This window comes from Macrobrachium rosenbergii, chromosome 19, assembly GCF_040412425.1.
Source record: "Macrobrachium rosenbergii isolate ZJJX-2024 chromosome 19, ASM4041242v1, whole genome shotgun sequence".
In the NCBI taxonomy this organism is placed as follows: Eukaryota; Metazoa; Arthropoda; class Malacostraca; order Decapoda; family Palaemonidae; genus Macrobrachium; species Macrobrachium rosenbergii.
This window is the reverse complement of record NC_089759.1, coordinates 7,413,552-7,420,044: the sequence shown is the minus strand read 5'-3', so window position 1 is coordinate 7,420,044 and position 6,493 is coordinate 7,413,552.

The window sequence follows — 6,493 nt, the reverse complement described above, 5'->3', positions numbered from 1 at the left end:
GGACACTTCACTCCCCGCTATTATCTTGTCATCTGAGCACGGACGTGGGGAGAGAGAGAGAGAGAAGAGAGAGAGAGAGAGATGGGGCAGGGGGGTTGGGCGGGCTTACAGTGGGTTGGTGGGTGTATCCATTCTTCTAAACATTTTATATATATATATATATATATATATATATATATATATATATATATATATATATATATGTATATATATATACATATATATATATATATATATATATATATATATATATATATATATATATATATATATATATATATATATATATATATATATATATATATATATATATATATATATATATATATATCTACCTGTCTATCTTACCGTCGTCACAGCAAGCAGGGTCCAACCCCTATATATACATGTATGCAGAATATAAAGGTACCATGGTCCAAACTTCAGGCCGATACGTACCGTCCCTAGTGTCGGTACTTGCCGTCTTGAATCTCTCATATTAACGTCATTTTGATGTTATGGGTACACATTGTATTACACACACATATAAATATATATACATAAAATTGTAGATCTTTACCAGAGATAGATATTCTCTCTCTCTCTCTCTCTCTCTCTCTCTCTCTCTCTCTCTCTCTCTCTCTCTCTCCACACGAAACCTAATGAATCTGTTTTGTCAAAGCAAGGATTCTTCTCCGTGAAGGATTCCATTGGTGGCATGCGATATGACAAACAATACCATTTAGCTCTTGTCGTTTATTGTCCTCCTTTAAACCCAACGCCCCGAAATGGTGGCCCGGGGGACTTCTAGTTCAGTGGCACGCGGAGGAGAAAAAAGAGAGAGAGAGAGTAAAAAAAAAATAATAAAAACCTTGGAAGTTAGATCTGTCGACGCTTACATACTCACATGAATCTTGCACGTACTCTGAGGCTTTTCTGAGTGTCTTTGTTCTTCAGTTCTTTTGGTTTCTTTCTTTCATTGCTGCAACTTATATGAGGTTTATTATCTGTCTATCTCGTTCTCTATCTGTCTTGGCCATAAATGTGTTTTGTTACTCCCTTACGAATTGAAGTGCACAGTACAGTACTAGGAGAGCTGTTAATCAGCTCAGTGGTCTGGTTAAACTAAGGTATACTTAACTTTTTAACAGTAGTACTTAGTATACCATAGATATGTGGTAAGGTTTGGATTTAGAAAGTTAGTTAGATAACTGAAGGATTGGTAGATGAAGAGCTGTGCGGGTTCAAAGAAGGAAGAGCCTGGTTGGAGCCAGTTATTTCGTATGAGAAAAGTTTGAGAGCTTAGGGAATTATTTATACTCTGTCATACATGGACCCGTTTAATTTTATTGTAGAAACGGATAGATACTGAAGTAGATGTTGAAGTTGTATGGTGCAAATCTAATTTGTTGTGAGGGATCAGTTATGTATACGACACAGTCGAAGTTTACGTTAGAATGTCCGTTAAGGTTGAATGTTTTCTAGATTTAGTTATCAGGATTCACAGTTAACACAGACACCTTGTGAGAAGAACGGCCTCACGGGTTAGCTGGTGTCATCAGCCATTCATGCCTTTCATCTCCAGAATTTGGTTTTCTCAGTAATGCTTTCTATTTCGAGAATCATTTAACTTGTCTTGAAGCGTCAGGATTGTTATGATATAAGAAACTCCCACACTTCTTAGCTTAAGCATGGGTTGGGCAGCTTTGCCCGACTGCATCATACGTCATGTATTAATTTTTTTTTCACTACTTGCATTTTCTCCTTTGGTGTGGGTTATTTCAGGATGTGTTAGCCGTTCCGTTCTCAGAAGGTACCTTTGGGGTGAGGTTACTGGCCCCATGCCCTTCTTTATCTTGAATTTAGTCTCAAAAGCTGATTCACTACAAGGGCGTAATCCACATCTTAGGCCAATAGAGATACTGTACATTTAAGGAAACGGGTCTGAATCCCTTTCTTTCTTATGTGTATGTATGTATATATATGTATGTATATGTATAACTGAATCACGAAGATATGGAACGTGATGAATGTATAAATAAAGGCAAATGCCACGAAGGAAAGTGAAACACAACGGAGTGGCTGCTAGGCCTTTTGACTGCAATGGACCTTTACCGCTAGTAAAGGACCGTTGTAGTCGAAAGGCCTAGCAACCACTCCGTTGTTTATGTGAATGGAGTTTGAAGGAACTGATGTTGGGTCAGCTGAAGACAGGTTGCACAGGCTTGTTAAGGGACAAAGTTTCTTAGGGGAAAACTGGAGCTAAAAAAAAATGGAGAAGTGAATGTCACTGTGCGTGGTGGAAGGATGCATACTATAGGTTTTTTAAGTAAAAGGAACGGAAAGTGGCAGGACAAGAGAAGAGGGAAGTCACGGAATAGGTGAAGTAAGGAAGATAGCAGGATCTCAGTAGGTAAAATTATTATTATTCAGAAGCTGAAACCAATTCATATGGAACAAGCCCACCACAGGGGCAACTGACTTGAAATTCAAGCTTCCAAAGAACATTAAGGTGTTCATTAGGAAGAAGCCAAGAAGAGGTAAAGGGAAACACAAAAAGAAGAGATCCCACTTATTCAAAAAGCAAAAAATACAAATTAATAAATTAACAAACTAATAAAAATGTTTTAAAATGCAAGGAGAATAGTTCTTAGGGTAGTAATGCATGTAATAAAGAAGGAATATATATGAAATACCAAAGCTCGAAGGAAGGTAGAAGCTGTTGAAATGTAATTTTGCAAAAGGTAATCTTCTTTATTGCCGAAGCTATTGAAATTCGCCAAATACAGAGATTATATTTCCTTCTTTACTGCTCTATGCCTTTTTATGGAGAGAGTCATTCTCTTGATGGCAACAATGGAAATGTTTTTATCACACCTTTGCCTAAACGACTGTATTTTTCTGTTCTTTTTTGAGGGACTTTCTTTGGAGTACAGTTGTACTGTTGTTTACAGTTCTTATTTTTCCACTTACTGTGACAGGTTCACTATCTGTTGTCATTGTCTTTTTTTTTTTTTTTTACTTTCTTTTGAGTAAAATTGTACTCTTGTTGAAATTTCTTAAGCACACAATGTATCCTGATCTATTGCTTGTCCTCAAGACAGGCTGGTGAGTTTTTACCATGTGGAGTTTCATATTGGGAAATTTTATTTAATATAACAAGTCATGTGTGGCTAATTCTGAGATGTATATTAAATTTGATACTTCATATCTCTTTGTTTTTCTAGGAAACTTGAAAATCAGTCGAATATAGCTAGATTTTAAGGGGTTCATAATTCACGAAGATTGAAACAAGTAAAAATTGCGCCGAAGTTTCTTCGGCGCAATCGAGTTTTCTGTACAGCCACTACAGCGTATACTTAAGGCCACCGAAAATGTATCTATCTTTTGGTGGTCTCGGTATAATGCTGTATAAGCCGCGGCCCATTAAATTTTAACCACGGCCCGGTGGTTAAAGCACGATTATGGCTAACTTTAACCTTAAATAAAATAAAACCTAATGAGGCTAGAGGGCTGCAACTTGGTATGTCTGATGATTATAGGGTGGATGATCGACATACCAATTTGCAGCCCTCTAGCCGCAGTAGCTTTTAAGATCTGAAGGCGGTCAGAAAAGGTGCGGACGGACAAACAAAGCCGGCACAATAATTTTCTTCCCAGAAAACTAAAAATAGTAAGGGAGAAAAGGCTTGAAAAGGCTAGACCACACTAGGCATTTCTTGTCAAGGTACATACACGAAAGAGTTCTATTAATTCATGGATTTCTTATCAGCGCATAAGGTTCACAGTGATCGATACAGCAATCGGACTTTTGGGTACGGTTTGAAATGTACGGACTTAATGAAAAAAGTATTGAGTACTTACTCGATAAGGAGATGTATTTCATTGTTTTTGTATTGCCTATTTTATCGTTTCATTTCCCATTAAAAGAAAAAAAAAGGAATTTTCATTCCGAATATTATCGATTGACTTGAAATCTTCCTTTGTGAAACCTTTGCCGATTTTTTACGGCAATTACCGGATTGTATCTGTTTGCATCTGCGATAGATTGTATCTGATTGTATCTGAGATAGATTACATGTGAGATAGATATAAAGACTCGCATAATACATGGGATTAGCTTCAGCTGATGGTGCATAGATGCCGTAAAAAATAAACTTTTTTTTTTTAATAATAATTTCTCTTAGCTGAAGTATTTTTTTTTTGAAGAATGACTGTTAAAGGCGACATCATTTCGATTCATATGGAGATAATAACAGTAAGAATAACTTGAAAGTTAGCTAGGAGAACGCAAGCTTATTTGTCGCCAACTAAACCTGTTTTAATTTTCTTCTCAATCAGTTTCTTCCTTTTTTGGCAAAATGTCGAAAATGCATTTTTTTCAGTGTTTTGAGTAATTCATTTCAGTTTAGCATGAACTTAGGTTGACTAGCTTGCTCCTTTTGAGCAAAGTGTCGAATATGCATTTTTCAACATTTTGAGTTATGTGCTTCAACGGTGATTTCATAATTTTCTTTTTGTCCTAGCAAAATATCCAGTCTGTCTCTCTCACCATCCAGGACGTATGGTGTGAGAGACACACTCGATACTTAGCTGAAACGGGAGGTCCATGACAGAAGCACCGTCGATGCAGAAAACTAAAAAAATTGAAAAAAAAAGAAAAAAAAGATGCATATTCTACACTTTCCTGAAACAAGGGACGAGTTAGTCAGCGTAACTTCGTGCTAAACTGAATGGAATTAATCTTACGTAGCCTAACCCAGTCTTATGAAGAAATGAAGTATATCCCAAGGCCAAGAGAAAGAGAAGGTCTGCTCACTTCCCCCCAAATCCCCCAAGTAGGTGGAGCGTTGTCTACCTTCTTGCGTCAGCAGGTGAATTGCCGTGATGAGCAGGTACCTCTAAGATACGTCATCGCCTACGTAGTTACCCCAGGTGGGAGGCGACGCCACCCAATTGGGTAGACCTTGTCTCTCTTGGTCTTGGTATATCCTATCTATCGACGGGGAAGATTCGGGAGGTACTACCGTTTTGAATACGTATTGTACCTAATGAAGGCTTGGTGAAGAGCACAGAACGACGCTACGGCAACGGCTTTGATTATTTGGGGCTCCCGTAGGTGGGGTAGCCGTCAGTGCTCGTCTTTTGGTGCACTGTAGGCGTTGCTAAAGGGTTTTGGAGCGTCCCTTCGGCCCCAAGCTGCAACCTCTTTCATTCCTTTGACTATACCTCCGTTCATATTCTCTCTCTTCCAGCTGACTTTCCATCCTCTCGAAACATATATTTCGCAGTGCAACTGGAAGGTTTTCCTCCTGTTACAGCTTTAAAACCTTCTTACTCTCAGTTTCTATTTCAGCTGAATGACCTCATAGGGCCCAGCGCTTGGTTTTGGCCGAAATCCTATATTCTATTCTCTTCTATTCTATTATGTGAGGGGTTGGGTAGGGGCCTTGAGGGATGGTAATTTTCGACGAGATATGCGGGAAAACAGATTGACCAGAATATGAGAATGAAGAAATTTTGGAAATTCGGTCATCTATTAAAAAAATCATTCACAATAATTTCATATATAATTAGGGTATGTCAGAAGTTGTCGTCTGGTGATTATTATCATCTGGAAACTAGTTGTTTTCATTTGTATTTGCCGTTTTGGGAAAGCTTTGATGACAGATATTTAAGGATGCCAGAGGAGGCCCTTGAATAATATCCACTTCAGCCCCGTAGGGAGGTAGTGCCATCAGTACAGCTCATGCGATGCACTGTAGACATTACTCAAGGTTCTTTGCAGCGTTCCTTCGGCCCCTAGTTGCAAACCCTTTCGTTCCTTTTACTCTACCTCCTTTCATATTCTCTTTCTTCCATCTTACTCTCCACCCTCTCCTAACAATTGATTCACAGTGCAACTGCTTTGAGGTTTTTCTCCCGTTACACATTTCAAACCTTTTACTCTCAATTTCCGTTTTAGCGCTGAATGACCTCATAGTTGCCACCGCTTGGGCTGTGGCCTAAATCTGATATTCCAGTTATATCGGTAAATCAGACTTATGAAAAGCCCTGACCAAGTTTGGAACTGACAGATTTGAAATTGAATTTTTTTTTTTTTTTTTTTTTTTTTTACAAATTGCAATAATTTGTGGAACTGAATGAATGGATTTGGAAGGTTCATACACAATAATTTTTCTTTTAAAATTAATAAACATAATTTGGTCGGCCGTAATCATATATTGAAAAGATCAGAAGCCTTCATGGGTGACAGGCCTCCCCGAAATAGTTTGCGCTGTAATAAGGAGAGAGAGAGAGAGAGAGAGAGAGAGAGAGAGAGAGAGAGAGAGAGAGAGAGAGAGAGAGAGAGAGTCTCCAAAATTATGTTGAAGGAGAATACTTCATATTGCTATCCTTTTAATGTATTGTTATCACTAAAGAAGGACACTGTCAAATAAATAATTATATATTATACAATAAATATCATAAAATATATGATACATCATTTTAAAAACGATGATGAATTATAATT